The 25,169-nt window shown below is 39.5% G+C and overlaps 1 protein-coding gene and 1 long non-coding RNA gene across 2 annotated transcripts in view; one reads left to right on the forward strand and one right to left on the reverse strand.

Annotated features, from left to right (window-relative positions):
* THADA (THADA armadillo repeat containing) overlaps positions 1–25,169 on the reverse strand; it is a 327,437-nt gene that overhangs the window by 189,491 nt on the left and 112,777 nt on the right.
* Positions 744–22,374, forward strand: LOC111097722. The gene is made up of 3 exons (XR_005365813.1): positions 744–1,876; positions 19,203–19,337; positions 21,063–22,374. It is a non-coding gene; the product is annotated as an uncharacterized LOC111097722 (long non-coding RNA).

Below are 25,169 nucleotides of genomic sequence, written 5' to 3' on the forward strand. Positions count from 1 at the left end.
TCTGCATCAGCCAATGGCTAGTAAAGACTTGGCTAAATATGTACAGAGTCCTGCCTGAAGGATATTCACTATTAACAATTCTTGTGTTTTATAAAACCTTACCTCAAGAGGTAACACATAGGAAGATATCAGAATTATCTAAGGGGCTTAACCAAACTTCTCATTCTTGATTCTCAACTACAGCAAAAGGCATAGGCTGCTCACAGGTTTGGGACTGCCCATATAGGTCCGTAACCTATAGCTTTATTTTATTTTTTTAAACATTTTTTAAAAGATTTTATTTATTTATTCATGAGAGACACATTGAGAGAGAGGCAGAGACATAGGCAGAGGGAGAAGCAGGCTCCCTGCAGTGAGGTGAACCAGATGTAGGACTCAGTCCCAGGACCCCAGGATCATGACTTGAGCCAAAGGCAGAGGGTCAACCGCTGAGCCACCCAGGTGTCCCTAAATAAATAAAATCTTAAAAAAACAAAAAACAAAAAACTATAGCTTGATCATAGTTTTCTCAGGAAAGCAGCAAATATTTTAAATACCTACATACTTCATGTTGAACACTGTGCTAGATCGCACAGAAGACACTACAGTTTGAGATAGTCACTGCTCTTGGGGATTAAGATCTGGTTAGGAACACAAGGCATATGCATAGATTGTAACTAGGTAAGGCAAACTGCTTCAAGGATCAAATAACTGAAGCTTCCAGAACAGGAGAGTTGGGAAAGATATCACTGGCAGTTGGAGACGTTAGGGAATGGTGTGTGGGAAACATGGGAGACCAAGATGAGTTTTGGAAAATTGGGTAAGAATGGATTAAAAGGAAGAGAAAATAGCATGGAGAAAGTATGTAGTTACAGAAACTAACTGGGTAGATAAACTGGCTGGATGAAAAGAGGACTTTGTGACAAGACAAGATAGAAAAGGCAGGATGGCATACAAGTTTTTAGAAATTTCAATGCCAGACTAAGCAGCTTAGCCTGCGTCTTACAGGCACTGAAGGTTTCTGAACAGCAGAGAAAGATGACAAGAGCAGATAATCCGGACTAGAGAGAGGGTAGAAAGACGGTGACCCAATGGACATTCACTGAATACCTTTTTACCTCAACTATAGCATAAATATCTATAGGGAAAGGATTATATTCATACTTCCCTGTATCACTCTTGATACAAACCACAATTTTGCATAAACGTTGGCTGACTGGTAAATATTCTGGCCATGAATGAATAGGTAAGATTAGCCAGAGAGGAAAAACATTCCTAATATAGATGACCTTAACCTCTGCCTTAAGCCTTTTTTCTGTTCTCAGTGACTGGTACCCCCCCGCCCCCAACTGACACCTAACCACCCATCCAACTTCAACACAATTTCTCCTCATCAAGGAGAAAAGGAATTATGACTAAGATGGTAACAAATTAAAAATTTCTTAAAGTGAATCGTTAGCTATATCTAAGGACATTCAGAATCCTGATTCGAGTTAATAAATTGATAGTTGCAATTTCTTAAACACAAATATATAAAGCTTGTCTCACTGATTTACAAATAGTTCAATTCTAGTTCACCCACAGAAGCGAACAGGCTGATATGTCACCTCCACAAATATAGCAAGCCCTGGGGGTAAATTCTCCAGTGACAGGCATTTCAAACCTGTTTATCTATGTGGCCAAAAACTAGCCCTGCAACTTTATGGAAACAAAAGAAGTGATAACCAAAAAGGAAAAACAGAATCTCTGTAAATTTAAGCTTCAAGGAAGACAAAAGGAGACCACCAAATACTGTGAATGGGATAAAACACACAGACAAAGGTGAAAACAAACAAGCCAGGATAGAGAATGAGAATAAGGCAGCTTTAACATTGGGACTGTCAAGACTCTACAAAAGGTGAGTTATTCCCCATCCCATCAGGTAAGAACTATGCAGGCCCAACCCATGGAGAGGCCCTTGGGGAAACACAGAAGCTCCTTGAAGCAATCCACTTGCCCAGCACCAGCAGCACAGAGTGGCTGTGAGCTCCAAGGCACTATGTCTGATCCATTCAGTGGTGGGCTCCCCCAGAGCCCAGCCAAGTCTGTGAACAAAATTGGCAGGCAACAGAGGTTGACTGAATGAATGAAAATGCCTGCCCAGCACCATTCTGTCTTATTTTAAAAGCTTTTTTTTTTTTTTTTAAGATTTTATTTATTTATTTGAGAGTGATAGAGCAAGCATGAACAAGGTGTTATGGGGATGGGCAGAGGGAGAGGGAGAAGCAGACTCCTCTCTGAGCAGGGAGCTGATGCGGGGCTTGATCCCAGGACCCTGGGATCATGACCTGGGCCAAAGGCAGATGTGTAACCACCCAGGTACCCCTTAAAAGCTTTTTAAAAATTATTCTAGCACTACTTGTTTACTGAGGAAAAATCAGATAATAAAGGACACTGCAAAGAAAAATCTGAAAACCACCATGAACCCATCACCTAAAGATGGCTGCCAGTCTGTTCCGATGTCTGCCTATCTACATGTTTCTTCTCCTTAGATATTCCCCCCCCCCCCCCCGCTTTTTACACTTATCAAGAACACTGTTCTATATCAATCTGGACCCATTTGAATGCAGTAGCTTCAGTGCAGTATACTCTCCATGTGTTTCCTACATTTGAACATATGTCCGGGGGCCTAACCCAGACACCAGGCCCAGAATGACTCGTCCCCAGCCTGGCCAAGCCATGCATGGAAGGCCGTCCCTACCCCAGCCACATTCGGAGCTTCCCTCGGTTTGCACATTCCACATCTAATCTTGGTAATGCCGAGGTAATGGTAATGCTCTAGTTTTTGAGAGCATCTATGCTTTCATCATTTTGACCGTCTTTGAATCCTGCCTGCCATCTAAAAGCCTAGGAAAATCTTCATTTGAATCAAGATTCTATTTCTCTTAGAGACCCCATCCTAAGATCTGCCACACATATGGATATTGAAATGCTGAAAGCAAATGCTTCTGAGTTTAACAAAAGCATCCTGATTAAAAAAAAAAAAATGATCGTGCTTTGTGGTGTCACAAGTAAAAATAGGTATCCCCCCAATTCCTTTTTCCCCCCCAATTCCTATATACAGATCCCCTATCATTTTGAGTCATCTCAGGAACAGGAATCAAGAGAGTAATGTACAAAGATATAAAGAGAGAAAGCTTGAAAGGCAAGCAAAAACATGCAGAAGAGGGAACTCCATAGTAAACAGCAGCAAAGGCATAGCTTGTGCCTGGTTTTAAAAAAACAAAAAACACAAAACAGGACTTATTCACAGGCCATGGAGCAAACACCATAAACCTGGTTTCATTAGATGAAAACAAACACTGAAGGCAAAAGCCTGGAGGTTTTTAGTCGGTTTTTCAAATGAGAACCCAATAAACTATTAAAACCTAGCTACTCCCCAGATTCTGGCCTATAAAACCACTCTAGAGGAGAGAAATCAGCTTCAGGCCTGTGTCTCCTTGCCACAGTGATTGCTGATAGAAAGAGTTAACGCATCTTAAGAAAACCAGTACCCCGAAATGGAAACAAACCTACAAAGAAGACAAAGCACACATACATTTCAAAGGAGGAGCAAATGCAAACTAATAAAACAGAAAGAACTAATAAAAAAGAAATCTGGGTTTGGAACCCCACCAGGAGGACCATCCATCTCTGACTTTGTTCCTAGAATCCTCTCCCCACCTCTGTGAGTGGGCCTGACACCAGCATTTCTCCATTGAGTGGTGGTAATTTAAAAAGAATGAGTGATTAGACTGAACAGATGTCAGAGGCCCCATGGCCAGAATCTCACACTTAGCAAGCACTTGTGATTATGGCAATGGTTCCATCAGGAAGTCCTCTTACTAAATTTCAGGCAAACCATGAAGGAAGTTAAAGGAAGAGCATCTTCTTCAGAGTCTCTATTCTAAGAGCACCGACTCCGACCAGGTCTCCTGCCAATATCATCTTCCCCCGGATCCTCCGTAGAGAGCTATGACATTCTTGAACTTCCTGAAAGTTTTCCAAATCCTTCCCTTTGGGAGCGGCTTTCCAGGTGGAGAATCTCTCAAATCACAAAATCAGCCATCACCATACTAACCCATGGAGAGAAGTGGCAACTCTTGGTTCTGGAAATGCCCTGCTACTCTCCTTGTAGAAATTATTGGCCCAAGGGTGACCCTGGACATACATTTCTACTCATTACACAGCCAGATGGTCAGTAAACATGCATCTCCTGAATTCCTCATGTGTGCAAGGTCCTATTTGGGCAGCTTATATGGATTTTTTTACCTCAGAAATTTGTTTCTTAGAGAATGTTTCTTTTTAAATCCTGTCATCTATAAAATCTCACAATCAGTCCATCTCCAATAGTTAATTCGAGAATCATTTTCTAAACAGTTTAGGGTAGACTGTTTGCAAAGAAGGCCAAAAATAACTCCTACTACCCTTGCTATAGGGTAGCATGCCTCCCTCCCTTCAAGAGGTAGGATCTATTTCCTTTCCCTCTGACTCTGGTTTAGCCTATGACTTCTTTGATCAACAGAAGGCAGAGGAAGTGATGCTGTGCCAGTTCTGCCTTAGGCTTCAAGAGGCATGGCAGCTTACGCATTCACAGTGTTCCAGACTTGACTACTCTGCTAGAGAGAGGCCTCACGAGCCGCCCCCTCTCTACCCCCCACACCCATCATTTCTGCTCCCTGTTGAGGTTCCAGACATGTGATTGTGAAACCATCTTGGTCATTCCAGTCCCAGCTGAGGTCTCAGATATTCACCTGAGTGATCCCAGATGACACCACGTGGTGAAGGTGAACCAGCTGAACCTAGTCAACCTACAGAACTGTGAGAAATAATGAGTTGTTACTTTAAGCCACTAAATTTTAAGGTGTTTGTTATGCAGCAACAGGTAACTAAAACACAGCTATGATACTCAAGCGACCAAGTTAGACTCTGTGGAAAAGGTAATACTGAATAAAAGGGATGCTGGTATCAAGGAAGAGACAATCTATCCTAACTACTATATTTATTTTCTCTCAGCTCTAGAAGCCAGAAATCTAAAACAATATCGATGGTCTAGGGAAGTCTGGCTGGCTCAGTCAGTAGAGAGAGTATGCAACTCTTAATCTCAGGATTGTAAATTCAAGCCCCATGTTCATTGTAGAGGTTACTTAAAAATAAAGTCTTGGGGCACCTGGGTGGCTCAGTTAGACATCTGACTCTTTTTTTTTTTTTTTTTTTTTTTTATTTATGATAGTCACAGAGAGAGAGAGAGAGGCAGAGACACAGGCAGAGGGAGAAGCAGGCTCCATGCACCGGGAGCCTGACGTGGGATTCGATCCCGGGTCTCCAGGATCGCGCCCTGGGCCAAAGGCAGGCGCTAAACTGCTGCGCCACCCAGGGATCCCGGCATCTGACTCTTGACTTTAGCTCAGGTCATGGTCTCAAGGTTGTGGGACTGAGCAGTGTGTTGGGCTCCACGCTGGGTATGCAGCCTGCTTGGGATTCTCTCTCTCCCTCAGCCTTTCCCCCACTAAAATAAATAAAGTCTTAAAAAATTATTTAAAAAAAAAAAAAAAAGTCCAAAATCAAAGTGCCAGCGGGGCACCTCCAGAGGCTCTAGAGGAGAACCTGATTCTCGTCTCTTCTAGCTTCTGGTGGCTGCTGGCCTTTCTTGGCCTGTAGCTCTATAGCTCTAATCTCTGCCTCTGTGGTCACACTGTGTTCTCTTCTGTCTCTCAGACCTCACCCTGCCTTCACCTTATCGGTGATTGCACTAGAGTCCACCCAAACAATCCAAGATAATCACTCCACTGTAAGAGCCTTAATTGAATCAACATCGACACAGAGCTCTTGTTTTTACAAGGTAGTATTTCTAGGTTCCAGGGATTGGGACTTTGTTGGGGGGGGGGGGGGGGTATTTTGCCTTTTTATCACAGTGGCCAAAACATAAGAGCTAAGACACTAACAGGCAAGAATGACATAACTGGTTTATTCCCAGGCAGTTGTTTTCAAATCTTTAAAGCAACGCACTATTTTCAAATATAATCCCAATATTTAAAACAAAAAAAAAACAGAGCCAAAATTGTTCTTTCTGGTTGAAGCTGGGTTGTGAGGTGAGTGATCACACTTGGCCTCCTCCTCATCCTTAGCAAGCATAGGCCCTGAGATACACCTCCATGAACTCAAGAGGTACACTTTAGAGTTTGAAGGTTTTGCAAGACAAAGTCCACATTCCTTACCTCCTCCCTTCCTATTATCCCCATTGTTCCAACCTCTCTAGCTAAAGAAGCACACTCCATCCACCACTGCTCACCATTCCATACAAAAACTCTTGTTTTATTAAACATGTTTTCAAGTCCGTCTCCTCTCACTAGGAAGTTGCTCCTTGAAACTGAAAGCTGTCTTGTTTCTGCTCCAATCCCAACACGTAAAATGGTGCCAACACCTAGGAGGCGCTCTGTAAATACCTGCTGCCTTTTAATGTTTTTCTCAGAACTCCCTCCACAAATCTTGCCCCAATTAACCATGGGCTATCCTCTCTTCAACCATAGGGGGTCCTATCCCCTGACTCTATAAAGATGTGTGCAGAGCTGAAAAAAATTCTTACTAGATAATTTTGAAGAGCATCGTGTAAGTATTAAAACCCTAGTCAAGAACATGCACTAAACATGCAAACAGTTCAAATAGTGCTAAAGCTGCTTCATCCAAAACACTAGCAAAAAACCACCTAGTTTTTTTTTTATGTGTTAACAATGCTAATGCTAATTTAGCATTAGGTCCAATATTTCAAAATAAGTTTTTTGGTTTCTATTCCTATAATGCTTTTGTTCAATGAACTGTTTCAATATCCTACTCCAAACCCTATAGACATTTTCACTAAGGCTGGTATTAATTTGCCAATTTGTATTATTAAAGCAAAGGAAAGGTGCCAATATAGCCCCAACCTTCAAGGAACATATTCAAACTAGAAGGACTTTCAGAAAAATCTACTATTCTGATCATTTAATCTCACAGATGAGGAAAATGATGCCCAGAGGAATTATGGGAGTCTCCCAAAATCAAAATACAGTCTAGGGGGAAAGTGTAGGACTAGAACCCAATTCTCTTGCTCCCCAATCTAGCCACCAGACTTTTCAAAGTTTTATTACACAGGGAACCCAACCATCCCTGTGTGAGGCATCCACTTAATGAGCAGAGGACAATGTGGCCCAGATAGGCCAGTTTTCACAGGAGTACATGTCCCATGATTGGGTCAGATAGCGATCTCTCTACTGCTGTCGATCAGCCTGGTCACGTTAGATTATAGTTCCCAACCTGAGCTTCTACTCCCATGCACTGAGCCAGGCCCATCCACTGACTTTAAAGGGAGTAGATGAGCAGGTAAAATGCCAACTAAACTAATCTTTAAAAAATCTATCCATCTGCTCTTACAAAAGTATTTTGGAGATCATGGGACCACTGATCTTCCATTTGGTCTAATAAGTTTCAAGTCTCTCTGTATTTAAATTAAGAGAATCTTACTAATTCATTATAATACCTCTAACCACCTTCCACACACCCCCCAAAACAAAAACTAAAATAAAAACAAAGCCCCTCTAAATCTCATGCAAATCAAACCAGAAAAGAGAGTATGGACTTATTCTTATTTAGGCTCAATGCTTCTTTTCCCCCACTGAATCCATGTTTCTGTAAGTTTGTGAACACTTAGGCCAAGGCTTATTTACAAGGAAAACAAAAACAAAAAAAGAGTCACCAGGCAAATGTTATACTCCCAATTAATACACAGTGTTGTCCACAACTAGGTATGATGTGATATCCGGTGTACATTTTCCCAAATTTGAACTTAGAAGAAATGAAATAAGACTCAGAACACAAAGTGTCATTTTCCTCTGCTGCAGAAGTATGGAAAAGAGTCTCCATTTGTGGCTGTCCATCTCAGCCTGTAGGATTTAGTCTTTCTGAACTGCCTGGAAGTACTCAAAAAAAAAAAAAAAAAAAAAAGGATAATTTTCAACAGATTGGCTGGATCTCCAGACAGAGAGGAGAAGCCAGCACTTGGCAGAGTTGTGATAGGAACATTTTGGACATCTTAGCCATTTGTTTTTTGGAAAGCCAGAAAACTAATCTGGAATAAGTATAACTCATTATTGTTATTATTATTAAAAACCCTAACCTCTGGCTCCTGGGGTTGGCAGCAGGAAGCATGTTGGTTTCTATAGAAATGCAAATGAAAGTTATTAAATTAGACATTCCAAGATCAGGGTCCTGTGTTTGGTGTTCTCACGAATGCTGGTTTTTTAAAAGTACTCTGAAGTAAGTAGGCTGCCATCTCTTTGCAGACCCTGGAAAGCCATCTGCTTGGCCCTGAGAGTAGCCTGTACATTGAGATCACACAGAGGCAGACTTTCAACACGGCTGGGAGCCATTCCCTTCCATGCGTGTTTCCCCTTAACAGCCAGACCCAAAATCCTTCAAAGGCTGAGGCTGTGTTTGCTACTTCAACTGTATCTCCTACAGAACCTAGTAGAGGAGACAGACATAGCATGCACTTCCCATATTTTTAAAAATAAATGAAGGAATAAGTCATGTCTCTTTTCTTCCTCTCTTCTAAATTATATTCTATTGATTACAATTAATGTATACTCATTTTTTAAAAAATCAGATAATATACAGAGTAAGTAGTAAAAGAAATTTCACCCTGCCCCATTCTAAACCTTTCCTACACACATATAAAAAATGTTAAAATTATACATTCAATATACAAAGTTGTTTGGGAGGAGTGCAGACATTGGTGTGTTGAACAAATGTTGTTTAGGAACTTGCTCTTTATAAAATATTTAGGTGCCTTCACTCATTTGTGTTCTGGAAGTAGAAAGAAAAAAATCTAGTTTTCCTTATTCTTAATTTTTAAAAAATGTTTCAAATAAGAGTACATTCAATTATTTTATTTCCACATTGGATCAATAGTCTGGCTGAACACAAAATAAGAAGAAGGAAATCACATGCTGTCAGAATTTTGAAGGTAATTCTGAAGGTTCCATTAACTTCTGTCTTCTAAGTCTGATGCCATTTTGATTCTTAATTCTCTAAATGTTAACTATTTGAGGTTCTTTTCCCCTACAAAATTTAAGACATTGCATGATGATGTGTGGTGTGGATTGTTTTCCATTCATTGTACTAGAACTCATGTCCTTTACTTTCAGGAAATTTTCCTGTGCTATTATTCCTTTGACAATTTCCTGCTCTCAATTTTCTCAGCTCTTCTATAAGCTGGATGTGAACTGCTTGAAATAATCTTCTAGTTTTCTTATTTTTTTTCTCTTCCACATTCCATCCCTCTTGCTCTCTTTAGTTTGACCTTTGAAAGAGTTATTTACTCTGTCTTCCAACCTATGTACCGAAATCTTATTTGGGTTATCATACTTTTAAATTTCTGGAGCTCTTTCTTATTCTCTGGTTGCTCCTTTTTAAGATACCATTCTGTTCTTAATTCGTGTAGTTCATGTAATCAATTTCATCTTATTTCTCTGAGAATATTAACCTTTTTAAAAGTTTTCTTCTGGTCCCTATATTATGTCTGCTTCTATTTAATTCGTCTTTTTTTTTTTTTTAAAGAAGCTCTATCTTTTTCTCATACTGATTGTAATTTTAGATGGCGGCTGTTTCTTGGAATGGTTGTAGTATTTCTCTCCCTGTCACACAAATACACACGTACACATACTCTAATGCAACGAGAAATTCTACCAGTTAAAAACAGAAACATGAAATTCGGTAATGTGTCAAATAAGGGTTACAGACAGGTCAACAAGAAGGCACAAATGAAGACCACTGTGAATAAGCAACATAGCAGAAAGGTATTTTTATTCAAAGGCTATGTCTGGTTTATATTCATCCACAGAAGCTTTTCATTCTATGAATTTAAAGAACACCAATTCTAAACACAAAATGTTCTACTTAAAAAAATTTTCCCTTCTTTCCAACTCGGCTATGACTCTAAAGAAATAGAGACACAATAGTTATTAAGGAGGCAGGAAACCCTTTCAGCTAACCAACTTTTACATACTGTTCCTTATGGTCAAAATGTTGACCACATTGTGGTAACTCTTTTTGACTTTATGACCTTATTACTAAGACCATCAATTATATTCACCGTTATTTGAGCAGAGGAACTGCTTGAATACCAGAAGACTGCTCTACAGTGCTATTTAACTTTTCCCAACAGAGGCCCGTTGAAGCTAGGAGTTTGGTAAAATGTTTTACCTAACCTTGCAAAGATACTTCCCAGTAAATATTTGAAGTATATAAATACCTCTAAGAAAAGTCTTAAAAATGTGTGCAACTCCCCAAAATTAAGCCATCTCAATTATATAATCACATTTAAAGTAAAATATTACCAGGGGACCTGGGTGGCTCAGTCAGTTAAGTGGTTACCTTCAGCTCAGGTCATAATCTCAGGGTCATGAGATCGAGTCCCACATCAGGCTCCCTGCTCAGTAGGGAGTCTGTTTCTCCTTCTCCTTCTGCCTGCCACGCCCACTGCTTGTATTCTCTCACTCATGTGCATTCTCTCTCAAATAGATAAACAGTGCTCGCTTCGGCAGCACATATACTAAAATCAAATAGATAAATAAAATCTTTTTTAAAAATTAAAGTAAAATAATGCCATGAGTTCTAACAAAGGTAATAATATGACCATAAACTAAGGCAGTTCAAATATTCTTTCTTGGGGCAGCCCGGGTGGTGCAGCGGTTTAGCACCGCCTTCAGCCCAGGACGTGATCTTGGAGACCCGGGATCGAGTCCCACGTCGGGCTCCCTGCATGGAGCCTGCTTCTCCCTCTGCCTGTGTCTCTGCCTCTGTGTGTGTATGTGTCTCTCATTAATAAATAAATAAATCTTAAAAAAAAATTCTTTTTCTTAAGATTTATTTATTTATTTTAGAGATTCTGAGAGAGCATGGGGAAGGAGGAGGCAGAGGGAGAAAGAGAGACAGAATCTCAAGCAGACTCCCTGCTGAGCACAGAAGACAATGCAGGGCTAGAATCCATGACCCTGTGATCATGACCTGAGCCAAAATCAAGACTCGAACACTTAACTGAGCCACCCATGTGACCCAGTTCAAATATTCTTTATCTTCCTAAACTAAGCCTATTTCCAAAGGCAACATATTTTTTTTAAATAATATGCACAGCATCATATTTTAGAAAAGGCTGCTACTACATCATACAGTAAAATTTAAAACCATGTCCCATTTATTATTTACTCTGTGGTGGAGTGGGAATGAGGAAATAAAATATACAGAAAGAGCAAAGTTTTGGAATCAGCCAGAGCAGATCAGTACTACTTATAAGTGTAACCTTGAGTGATTTGTCCAACCCTGCTGAGTCTTCTGTTTTGTTTTCTATAAATTGGGAATAATAGTTCCTATTCTGTGGAGTTATTGTGAGGAATGAGATAATATGTGGGCAAATTTAACATTGTACCTTCTTAACAAATTATATGTGCATTGTTCTTAGGCCTTGGATCCTGCTACCTCACCCTCTTTGTTTCTCTCCCCACTTTAAAGAGAGATGAAAGGAACAAAGAGGAGATCGGTATAAATTACCACTAAAGTCAACATACTCTGAGATCCTAAGATCCAAGAGTACCAGAGAACATAGGTCATTTTCATTCTTGCTATACAAATAAGTCTTTAAAAATACATTAAGCGGAGGCATTTGAAAATAGGGGTGAAATTTGGGTTTCACATAAAAAATATATGTAATATTTTAAATGTGTTAACACCTATACTTAACAGTAATCATACACTAAATTATATATGTAAGAGCCAAAGGCGAGAAAGAAAGCTATAAAATGAAATGGGTGAATCCACACTGGTAGAAAAAACATGGTTTGGGTGTCTAAACAAACTCTCTCTCTCTCTCTCTCTCATACACACACACACACACACACACACACGATATGTGTGAGGCAATGACAGTACCCAATGTTGCTCTCACACTCTTCCACTCACACATTCTCAGAAAACACTATTTGTTTTTGATGTATTCACTCTAGTAGCAAAAATAAACACTTCCATAATGGAATATACAGAAATAGCTGCAGATGCTTCAAAAAATATATTTCATCTTGGAAAAGAATACCACATTTCTCATCTGATCATTTGTGATTACAATAGACTGGCTAGCAGTTGAGTCTGTACAGAAATAATTTAAAGTCACTCTAATAGTTTTACAGAGAGTCTCCAAATTTGTCAGAAACCAGGCAGCCTACAAAATGATTGATATAAAGCCTAAATAAAAACAACTAATTGAAGGAAAAGTCAGTGATAGTTTTCATATGTAAATTTTGGCATTCCCTCTTCTTTTTAATTGATACCATTAAATTGGTGTTTCATAGGTCAGAGGATTTTATGACTGTACACCAAAAATGTTGTTTATAACGCCATTTACAGGGAACTACCCGCAAATATTTTCTAATACATTTTTTCCTTTTGTCCGATTCAAATTGTTATTGCTTCATTTTTTCCCCCATTTAAGCCCAATTTTGTTTTTATTTACTTCCACTTCCTTTCTTTGCCCTTCAACAAGAGGAAGTCCCTTATAAAGTGTGTCCCAGTCTTTTTGGAATTTAGGTAGCACTAAATTACTTTAATCTGCAAGCATACTAAAGAACAAAAGGGGGAAATAAACATAGCAAACCAGGTGGTAGGAGATAAATATCCTTATATACACATAGAGCATTACCTCCTCACTGTCTCCCCCTCCACAAAATCCCATAAATAGTGTGGCCAAGGCTTATTTATAGAAAGGACAAAGGGTAACACAGGATAAAAATGAAAATACAGCCAAAGAAGCCTCTTAGTCTTCTCTGGCCTAATTTAAATAGGGTTACTCAAGTTCATGGATTGGTAATGGATGATGTTGTGAAATGAGGATGAATCAAAGAGTCATCTGCGAAATATTGTTTTATCCTAAGAATGGACTATATCATATGTTTTGTCCTAAAAGACATGACTCACAGGGAGCCCATGATTCCTTTTCCTTTCTTCCCTGAAATCTGAGCAAACCCAAAAGGGCAGAGTGGAGGAGCCATGCATCCAGAGTCCCACTTCAGGGGGTTGTTACCAGATGTGACTTGTCACCTGACTTCTGGGTCTCAGCTTCCTCATCTGTGAAGTGGGGATAATTACACCTAACCACCTCACACAGCTACCATAGGATCAAATGAGGTAAGAGATCTGAAAGCACTTTGAAATCACTGACTTCTACTGATTCCACCTTCTTTCTCTCAACTGTGGTCTTCCCATCACCATAGTCGTTACTCTAACTCAGACTGCCAACATTTTTTCCTAGGCTTGATCACCGGTTTACAAATATCAGATCACATACGTGCCCAATCATGGGGAAAAGGGAGAAGGGGGACAAAACAGGGCCATTTAGTAAGTTTTTCATCAAGCTAAATATATTCCATTTAGATAGCTAACGTTTATTTGAGATTCTCCTGTGTGAGTGGGGTATGTAGATTTGTGGATATGTCCTTTACTTTATGAAATGATACTGATAGGTGGTTTTTGTTTGTTTGCTTAATGTCTCTACTTAACAAAATGAAAAGGTCAGCAACTCTATTATGTTGAGCCTCAATATTTAAAAAAGAAGTTTGCTGGTTCATAAAATCCGTAAGTCTGAGTACCACCAGTCTATATTATCCTGACAAACAAAACTATTCCAACAAATTGATCTCCCAGTCTTCAGCTTTCATTTCCAATTCAGCTACCGTAGTGTGTTCTCTTCACCACAGTGAAAATGATCAAACTGAAACAAATCTAGTCCTGTTGTATCCGTGCTCAAAATGCTTTCCTTGCTCCCACATCCTCAAGTTGGCTGACAAAGACCCTACCTCACCTCCTGCCCCCCTCCCTTGTACTCTACACAGCAATCCTATTTTTTTTTTTTTTAAAGATTTTATTTATTTATTCATGAGAGACAGAGAGAGAGAGAGAGAGGCAGAGACACAGGCAGAGGGAGAAGCAGGCTCCATGCAGGGAGCCAGATGTGGGACTCGATCCCGGGTCTCCAGGATCAGGCCCTGGGCTGAAGGCGGCGCTAAACCGCTGCACCACCAGGGCTGCCCAGCAATCCTATTTTGTGATGGCTCGTGTCACCTCTAGACTTTTGCACCAGAGTAGTCTCCCACCTAACTCACCTCTTCTTTCCCAGCTAATTTTTTTTTTTGTAATGTAAAGATACTCCATGGTATCTTTCTTTCTTTTTTTTTTTTTTAAATTTTACTTATTTATTCATGAGAAACACATGAGAGAGAGATAGGGGCAGAGACATAGGCAGAGGGAGAAGCAGACTCCCTACAGCGAGCCTGACGCGAGACTCAAACCCAGGACCCCAGGATTATGATCTCAGCCAAAGACAGACGCTCAACCACTGAGCCACCCAGGGGCCTCCTAGCTAAATACTGTGTATCCTTCTGTTCAGCCATTATCTTTATTGCTCTGGGATGTCTTCCTTGATTTGCCCAAGCCAGGTTACATGTACCTTCCATGTGCTCTTATAGCAATGCCAACTTGCCTCACTGTAGAACTTCATCCAAACGCTGATAAAGGTTTACTGGGCTTCTGCTATATGTCAGGGACTGCTATAAATGCTGGAGACATAGCCCATCCCCAAGGAGCTGACATGTTAGTAAGAGGAAACAGACTAGAAATTAAAATTCAAAATAACAGAGAAGTAAAATATCTGGTGATTGCTCATCATCATAGCCACCCAGCACAATGCCTAGTTCCTAGCTAATGCTCAAAAGATATCTGTTAATGAGTAAGTGGCAGGAGTGTCAAAAAGCGCTACACAGATGTGAAGGACTGACCTCCGTGAGCATGGGTTCCTACTGGTACATTAAAACCTCTTCTTCAAGCCTGGCCTGAGCTTTCAGAAGCCTCAAAGCATGCTGTGTCAGTCACACCAGGGCACTCACTATTCCAAGACTTGGTTTAATACTTAGCAAAAGTGGTAATTTTACCAGTAATTTTCAGATCAAATGAGTTAAGCACTGAAGTCTCAAAAGTCCCTACTTGGCAGAGTAGGCATCTTCCTCAAACTCAAAACACAAAATTAAAAGAAAGCCAGTGCCTTATATGGTGCACACACCAGAATGCTGGCTTCATGCTATATCAAAAAGGTTAATACTGGAAAAGTCAATAACTGCCACGAACAAGGACCCTGTCAGATCTCTGTCAGGGCATAATCCCACCTGAGTTATCACTTGCTAAAGTGAATTAAAATCAAGAAAGTAAACATTTAATGAATATTCACTTGCCTTTGGTTGAAGAAAGGGCTTAGACATAAGCTTTCCTTTAATTAAAAATAAAAGTAACCCAGAAAGCTGAAATGAGATCTGAGGAACACTCAACAGGGTCCACGAGTCAGCATAAGAAAGAGTTGGCAATACTGGCGTCAAACTGCCCCAGGGTGTGACTATAACACCATTTTGTTGATGCAAAGATTTGGAAAATAGATTTTCTGGACAGAACTAGGCCTAACATCTCCAATACCAAGCATGAGCCAAAAAATAAACCTGGTACAAAGGTACCCAGTGGTTCTGAAAATAGCTTGCTGTCTTCACAGACTGCAAATATGTCAAGCCCTGGGCCTGCGACGTGCACCAATCAATCAACCAACTGACAAACATGTATTAAGTACTGGGCTAAGTGCTCTGGAAGACTCTAGCACATATAAGTTACAATTCTAAGCCTCACAGAACTTAAAAGCTCAAGTTTAAAAAACAAGACAGAAATCCATGGAAAAACAAAAACAAACTATGATTGAAGGACTGGCATGGCAGGAGCCAAAGAAGTGGTATAACCTTGCTCCAGAAGCTGAAGAAGGGAGAACCTACAGAGGAATGTTCGGGGAAGGCTAGTTTCACAAGAAGCGAGGCAGCCAGGAGGCTGACAGATTTAAGAAAGCAGAGGAAGAGAGGTCCTAAACTAGTCTGAGTGAGCCTTGGCCTTGCAGCATGGTCAGGATTCACTGTTTCTGGGGAGTAAAGAGTTTGAGGGAGGAGGAAGAGAGTGTGTGCAGGAGAAGGGGATAGCGTGAGGACTCTGCTGAGGCAGAGATGTGTGAGGCCTGCCTGGGGCAGTGGAAAGGGCTGGAACAAAAAGTCTCCTGTGGAAGAGAATAGGCTGGTCTGTGGAAGGCCCTGAATGCCAAGCTAGTGAATTTAAACCATATTTCTCAAATACTGGAAAGCGGCTTAAAGTTTTGGCAAATGAGTAACATGATGAATTGTGTTTGGGTTTGTCCTAAACATTTTCACATAAGTCTACATTGCCCATACAAAAGAATTAAAAAAAGAATTTTTCTAAACAATGTTTGAAAGTTTAAAAAACAGTATATTTTCGTAGATATTTGAGTAAAATCCTATCACTGTGCTAAGTTTTAGATTATTCAGTAAATCACGCATAGTTGAGAAAATGCAGCAACCATTGAAAGGTCCATTTAACTTTATTTTATTTTTAAAGATTTTATTTATTTATTTATTTATTTGATAGAAGGGCGGGGGAGAGAGAGAGAGAGAACAAGCAGAGGGAGCAGTAGGCAGAGGGAGAGGGAAAAGCAGGTTCTACACGGAGCAGGGAGCCTGATGTGGGGCTCAATCTCAGGACCCTGGAAGCACTACCTGAGCCAAAGGCAGATGTTTAACTGACTGAGCCACCCAGGTGCCCCTGAAAAGTCCATTTTAAACAGCACTGAAAAGTGACTTTGAAAGGCAAAACTATTCCTTTACTACGCCCACTACCTTACTTCACCCACCCCCAACCTGACTAGGGTCTTTATTTTGCTTTAAGTGTTACAGATTTCCTTACGTACCTAGAAGGAAGAGCTGTTAGTCATCAATCTGGATGGTGTATGTTAATAGGGCCTTTGTTCAGAAATCTTAATAACAGGTTTGAGCCTTAGATGAATGTAAAATGAAAATACTGGAGGGGACTTTCTCTCTGCTAATCTGCCAAGTAAGCAGGACCACGGGCTTTCAAAACTGTTCCTGTGTGCATCATTGGCGAGGCTGTCTCTACCCTGGTGTATGAGGCATGGCCGACCCGAGTTTACTCCTACTTGCTTCTCTGGCCTGATCTTGGGCTGCCCTGTACCACTTAACTTCCAACAAAGGTTCTACAATCAAAGGCCCAAAGATGCTCAAATGTAATTTTGGCAGTTTCATACCTCTTAGAGGCTCTTGCCTCAACAAAGGCAGCATGACTGCACTGGCTTGTGCTGGCTCCAGGCAACCCCAGGGCTTTACCACCTTTGACCCCCATAAGCTGGGTAAAGGGAACACAGAGTTTAAAGCCAAGCTTTAATCTACCTGAAAGTTTACGAAATAATTTTACTCTGGGAGGTGATTATCTGGGGGAGGCTGCTGAACCAAAGGTATTTGGGGCTACATTTTATACTTGACACATTAATACTATAATCATTATCATATAGATACTAGCATTTAAAAATTATGTAAACAAGGAACCAAACAGCAATAGTACCAGTTACAGACACTGGATTTTCAAAGTTTTCTGAGCACCAACAAAGCAAGGAGAAAACTCTGGTTAACAAAAGACCTGCTTTCTAAACCTTGGGACGTGTTCAGGCGCTCTTCCACGGAAAATCTAAGATTCACACCAGTGTCACAAAAGGGAAAGTTGCTGACCAAAAAGGTCAGTAAAATCAGTATGAAAAGTATAAAGAGAATTTCCCAGTGCAGTAGGATGAACAACTCCAAGTGCCTAAAAATCTCTAAGTCTTATCCCCAAAAGCACTACAAAGTGATGGCAAAATTTTTAATTCAAAAAAGGTAGAAGTACCTTTTTAATTTCAAAGTAAAATAAAGTTAACAACCTCCCCAATATATTCAAATGTTCAGATTCCTAAAGAAAAGCAGTAAATATAATATACATAATATTATTAAGGCAACATTTAATCGAAAGATGGAAGGAACTAAACTCAGTAGTTCGTTTTGGAAACAAGACGAAAGGGGCTTTGGTTTCTCTTAATTTCAGCCATTCTTTCATTCACTGAACCCTTATGCTATTAGAGGCACGATGTTTGGCATTGTGGGGATGCAAAGATAAATTTGGTTTTCAGGTCCCCTAAGTACAGGGATGGGGGCAAGTGGGGAGAAGCAGGAACCCCAAAACCATATCATAAAAACACACAACAACAAAAAGCCATCCTTTTTTGAAACCAGTCTCAAACATTAAAAGGCATTTGCTGTTGAAAATGCAAAGGTAACTATTCCCACAGAAAGACAATTATTTGGATAGAGACATGTGGTAAACATTTCCTAGGGAAGGAGCAAATGAAAAAAGGTCAAAGGTAAAAGTCAACTGAGAAGAGCTGCAACATCTTAGCAATTTACAAATTTAAAGGAGAGTACCCTTTGAAGGGTGGGGATACACACACCACCTCCATTCATTATAAACAGATTTAAGAGAGAATCTTTTCCTTCTCTGGGGTGAATACCATAACATCTGTTTTCTTGTCAAAACAGCAACTGAGTTGATTCAAGAAAATATTCTCTCTCTCTTTTTAAAGTTGTTGGTGCATAATTACATGATTTCTCTTGAGCCCTGGTTTCCTTAAGACGTGTTTATTCTGCACATCTGCTCTCCCCATACCTGATTACACAAAGGTATCATAAATAGCAAACCAACAGGTATAAAGAGACCAGCCCTCAAAACAGATCAAAGCAAACAGCCCGTGGAGTCCTTTGGAAATCTTGGCTGGCAGCTCTTGTAAATAAAAGTGCTTCTAAAGCAGAAAGCATTCAACTACCGTATTTATATAGGGCGTGATTGACAGGTCAGTTATTAACTGCATAAAAACACAGGCAATGTTAACTAGCAAGAATGTTTGTTCTAGCTGTTCTATCTGAAGGAAAATGAAATCCAAGATAGAATGGCCTGCTCTCTGTTTCTTTTAAGTATTTATTTTAGAACCGTGCAGTATAAAAGAATGTTTTTTCAAGTCAGTGAACTTAAGCTATTTTGCTTACTGTTCTGGAATTTAAGTATGTTGTTATAATTCTTTAGAAAACAAATGTTACATTTACTAAAGGCAAATTCCAATGGTGCACCATGATCTTTTCAAACCCTAAGAAACATTTTATTCATTTGAATTACTAAAATTAAAGAAATTTTACATTAATTAATGTCTCTTCCAGTAACTAAAGTATATCAAATCGGAGGATCAAAGAACAGGAAGGTTTCCTCCCACTGCTCTGGAAGAAGGCATGTGTTCCTTGAATTGCTTAGGGTAGCAAGTCTAAAATTCACCAAAAGGAGATAAGAATAAACTGGTTTGTATTTTATTACTATTATTTTTTATTACTAATATATCCTATCATGATCATTTACTTCAACATTGCACAATGCAATATATTTTGTTTTAAAAATTCTTTCAAAAAATGATGTCAGCTGTATACAGATATGTGGTCAGGAAATCCTCAAAATCCACTTTTGCATGCAATGGTTTTCATTCTTGAGGTTTAATATGATTAGCCCCCACTCCCATCCCAGTGGAAAGCAAAAATGCCACACTGTTTCTCCAGCTAGAAGAACAACTTCTATAATAGTAGCTTTAAGAAACTACATAGCAAAAAAATCTAAAAACCTTGCATTTATCCAATCTATAATTTTAGTCTTCCATAAAATGAAATTTTTAAGGTAACAAGGAAGAAGTAGAGGGGAAAAGTTAGGGGAAAGAAAAACCAAGTTTTCCCTTTTTGAATCAATCAGCCAATACTTTTAAGACTGAAATTATATTAAAGTTAGCATTTTCCAGCCAAATAAATGCTTATGAAGTAGACCATGTGTTTATGCGCATGGCTGTTTATACATGTTTAATATCCTCAGTTGGAGAGCTTTTCCATGTAAACATAAGTTTTGTTAAATGTCTCTTGAATAAAATTAAAAAGCTTACTTCTTATCAAAATGTTTTACTCTTAGCAAAGGCTGCCATCATATGAGCTGAATTTCCAAACACAAAAGCGAACCCCAAATTCCCAGAAAACCCATCCTTCCTAATCAGTACATTTAATGTACCACAGTCTTGCTTCCTCTAGCATTCCTACAAGCAACAGTCTTTCAGAACACAGAATTCTTATGAAATAAATACACAGCCTTAGAACATGCCCTGGCCTCCTCCGATATCCACCCCTCCCCCTTCCCCCGCAGGACTGTATTTTCAAACTAGAATATTTGTTTTGACAGACTTCTGCTTGCTTAATTCTCTGGCAAAGGATTTCTTGCTCACCCTTTGCCAGTAATGAACATTTTGCCAGAAATATGCAACTTCTGGCATGACAAGAATAGGGGGGAAAAAAAAAGCCATGCCGGCAGAGACTTCCAGAACTAAAGATAAAAGCAGGCACACTGGAGGAACAGAATCCTTTCCCTTAACATATTATAATTTCCTCTTGTTTTCCCTGCTCCTCATTATCATGAGGAAAACCTTCATTTGGCAGTTTCACATACCTTCCCTATGCTCTAGAAAGCAATGGGAAACTATTCCCTAAATCTTGGTTGCTAATTAAAGAACTACTTATCCAAATGAAAAACGTAGGTTAGCTAATCCTACTCAGAGAGTAAATCTCCAAAACAATTTCTTAATAATAGTTTATCAGGAAAATTAAAATCCATTGAACTTGTTTAATCCCAATGGAATACTTCTCTTTCATTATTTCTCCAGTTACATTTAAGGACCTAACACTCAAAAACTTAACAATGCAAGATGGCTCCACCTCCCAGCACTGAACTCGGAAGGGTTGGGCAGGATACCACACAGCTCTCCTCAGAGAGCTAAGGGTGTGGGTGAAGTGCCTCTTTCTGCAACTACCAAGATTCTTGGGAGAAGGAGTAGCCCACAGAGTAGATTTCCTGCATGGGTGGAGTCAGGCACTCTCCAAAAAAACAAAACAAAACAAAATACTCATGGTTCGTAGGAGAACAGACAAGCATGTCCCAAAGAATACCAGGTTGTTGAAATACTCAATCTCTGCTGAGAGATCCTCTTTCCTCCACAGGTCACCTAAACGATGATGCCCCAGGAGTCTACCTCATCCCTCTGGGTTATTTCATTCACTCTCCAGGCATAAAATACCATCTATACACGGACAAATCCTTCACGCAGCTCAGGACTCTCTCCTATGCTCCAGACCCAGTATACTGAAGTGCTTCATGAATATGTTTTCCATTGGATGTCCCTCAGGCATCTTGAAACACAGACTCCAAACTGAACTTGCTATCCACCAACCTCCCCCCACATCCTTCAACAACATGCTTATCCTCCAAAATCTTCACCTCTGCTGATGGCATCATCATTCCAATTATCCCACCATCTTTCCTCCTCCCCGGTCCCCTCATTTCTCATCAAGTCCTGTCAAATCTATTGTCTTAATTACTCTAATCAATGTCCCCTGTTCCGTCCTCCTTGCCCACCCCATTTCTGACCTAAATTATTTTTTTACCACCCAGCCCACCCAGAATTTCCTCAAGTATGTTCTTTAAAACATAGTTCTTCCCAAGATACTCCATTAAAAAAGGATTCTATGATTCAATATTTTCAGTGAGTAACTGCACTGTGACTGCAGAGTCACAGTACATACCAGCATATTAAAGTTTTCAAGAACCCCTGGCCTGAAGAAACATGTTCATACCGACCTTTCACCATCATCACTTCCCCTGGCTCCCTTTCCCCAACTGCTTTTCTTCACTTGGCTAACTTCTACTTATCCTTCAAGCTCAGACCTTGCCTCTTACAGGAAGGCCCCTGAGAATAGATACCTGTCCCTACGCTGTGCTTCCAGATCTCTCCTTGCACGCCCCTATACAGAACCTTCATGCTAATGGCATGCAGTCTGGAGTATGCCTCCTGTACTTGGTTGTGAGACCCTTGAGGGGAAAGACTCTGACTGACTTATCTTCCAAAGTCCAGCAGGTTATCTGGCACGTGGCAGTGAATTAATAAACCCTATTGAGTAAATGAATGCTAACAATACCTAAATGTGTTATCATTTATTCTGTGACAGGCATCTGCTAATCTCCTTGCATGTATTAACTATTTAACCCACCCAAAGATCCTAGGAGGTGAGTGCTAGTATTTTTCCCATTTGACACATGGGGCAACCAAGGCAGGAGGAGTGAATATGTTTCATTTTTCCTCCCATACAATCTTATTTTCTCATTTCCAGCAGCATAAACATGAGTATTTTTACCCTGCTTCTTAGGAAAGAGGATGTGATCAAACCAATGGAAAGCTGGCAGAACATTGTTACTTTTAGAAATACTGTTATGTTATAGAACAAAAAAGCTTTAGTATAAAGGGAAAATAACTAGAATTAGGAGTCTTATCTGAATTTGAAGACCAGCTCTGTTTCATATTAGAAGATATGAGACATGTAGCAAATTAATAATCTAAATTCCAACGGTTACTTAAAATGAGGACAGTTATACTTATCTTATTGAATATTCCTACCATAATTACATGAGGTAAGTATATGAAAGTTCTTTGCAGCTTTTAGGTTATAAAATTGAGAATACTGATATCATTACTTTTACAAACAATATAATGGAATGATGTCTGACCTCCCTACTAGCAAATATTTATAATTGGTTACTATGGATTTCTATTTTTATTTTCCTTATGGATAAACTGGTCCAAATAATTGGAAAAGCTTTCAAATCTACATGGAGATTTCTACTGCAAGTTAAAAAACATTCTACTAAATTGAACCAATTGAACTACATCTGTTTTGAGGCTCACAGTATAAACTTGGAAATAAGGAAAAATCATTGAGTATTAATAAAAAAAAGCTTGACAAAAGTCTTAAAAATTTCAACAAAACCACGACCAGCACAACCGACTAAATTATCTACACTGTAGAGACTGTCTACACTCTCCTGTCATTAATGGAATCTTATATAATATAGCCAGTGCTCTCAGCCCTACAAACTATGAACAGCTCAGTAGATAAATCTCAATAAGCCTCCACATCAAACAGACTGGAAGAAATCAAAAGACCGCTGAGCTAAGCCAGACCAGGCTGATATTTTGGTTTATTGGTTAACTGTTATGTTTGGAAAGGCATAAAGCTTAATTGCGAGGCTTGAGGTGTATGTCAAAAATGCCTGACTTAAGTAGAAATTCTGATCATAGCATCTGTCACTAGTTAAAATACATGGAGATCTTTATCCAGGCTATTTTTTTGTTGTTTATGTTTTCAATAAATGAAAATAACCCAGTCACATGGTGACTAAATATGAATCATTGTTTCAACTTTTTGAGAAGGTTGGAAATCCCAGGTGTAAATTAGGGACTAACACCGTTGTTAATCCAAGGCATGTAAAAGTTAAAAAGGGGAAAAATCTGGTTTAGTTTATGACTTCTTGTGGTATTAACCATAGGTTTCTCACAAATACTAATGAATGCAACATTTTGAAACACTATATGGAAAAGTGAAATCCGGTGGTGTTATTTGGATATTTTTACCATTTTCTACTGAATAACTAACTCCATTTGGCTGAGTAAGTAACAAAACTAAACATTTCTTAAAAGGCCCTAGGAGAAAGTAATTTTTCCTAGTAAAGGTTCTATTTAAAGACGGCAAATGAGGTGCTCATCACTGCTACCAAAGCTACTCAACCATACTCAACACATCAGTATTTCCTCGGTGCTTTAGGACATGCAACAAACTTAAAAGACAAGCCCTCTCCTTCAGAACTTGGAATTGAGTTCAGAGTCCATAACTAATTCACAAGAAGCAATAGCAACACAAGAAAGAGAGCATGCCCCATCTGTGGCACCTCAGGGAAAGTCCTAAAGAAAGGGAGCGCAATGAGTCCAGGGATGACCCGTTTATTTGTTCAGCTAATTTAAAGACAATTCTCACTAATGCTCACCAAGCCTAGACCCTTTATAAGCCTTTGTGACATTTACTCCTATTTACTCCTCATAATGACTCTGGAGATAGGTCCTGTTACCATCCCCAATATATGATGATGCTGAGATAAACTCAGACTCGAGGGACTAAATAGCCCAAAGTCTGAGCTGGAAGTTCAATGTAGACCTAACTCAACATGCATTTTCTGAGCAAGGTCAATGTATCACTTCTTTGTCCCCTATATGAGGCACTGGGGTAAAAAGGAGCATCAGACCCAAGCCTTGCTATCAAGAAAGCCACAGTCAGGTTAGGGAGGACTTCCTGGAGGAAAAAAGATTCAGGCTTAACCCCCACAGAATGGGGAAAGCTAGCAGACTGTAAATAGAAGAGAAGGGACTGGTACATCCAGAGGAGAAAAAGCAGGCACAAAAGCAACAAAAAAGAAAATCATACCATATTCAAAGGATCAGTAGGGAGATTAGCTTGGTTGGAGTATACGTATTTGTTGATAGTTGGTAGGAGTTTAATAAATATTTGTGGGTTTGAATAATAGGAGATAAGGTGAAAAGGGCAAGTCCAAATTAACATAGGGCCTTGAAAACTAAGCTGAATAAAATACAATTAGTTAATAAATTATGTGGGCCAGTGTCCAACCTCACTCCTAATAAAAGCAACAGAAATTGAAACAACATGGTAATTTCCCCCTCACACTCTCTTAAACTTGCATTAAAGATTAATGATACCCACTGCTGGGAAGATTACACATGCTAGTGAATTTATAAATTGTATCTTCTTATTTATTTTTTAATTTATTTTTTTAAAGATTTTATTTATTATTTATTCACGAGAGACAGAGACAGAGAGGCAGAGACACAGGCAGAGGGAGAAGCAGGCTCCATGCAAGGAGCCTGATGTGGGACTCGATCCCGGACTCCAGGATCATGCCCTGGGCCAAAGGGAGGCGCTCAACCGCTGAGCCACACTGGCGTCCCTATATCTTCTTATTTAAAAGAAGCCTAACTATGAGTTTTCTGGAATGTTTACATTCTTGAACACAGTATTTCCATTTCTGATAATTTATCCCAAAGAAATAATCCAAAAACACAAGTAAAGCTAAAATGCATGAGGATATACCCTGTACCACTTTTTATATGTGGAAAACTTTGGGTGGAAAGTAAATGCTCAGTGTTAGGCAGTTGGTTAAAACAAAAAGGAAAAAGTTTAACAAAATAGGAAAGGCCGATGAAAGGG

The sequence above is a fragment of the Canis lupus genome, chromosome 10, assembly GCF_011100685.1.
Source record: "Canis lupus familiaris isolate Mischka breed German Shepherd chromosome 10, alternate assembly UU_Cfam_GSD_1.0, whole genome shotgun sequence".
Taxonomy (NCBI): Eukaryota; Metazoa; Chordata; class Mammalia; order Carnivora; family Canidae; genus Canis; species Canis lupus.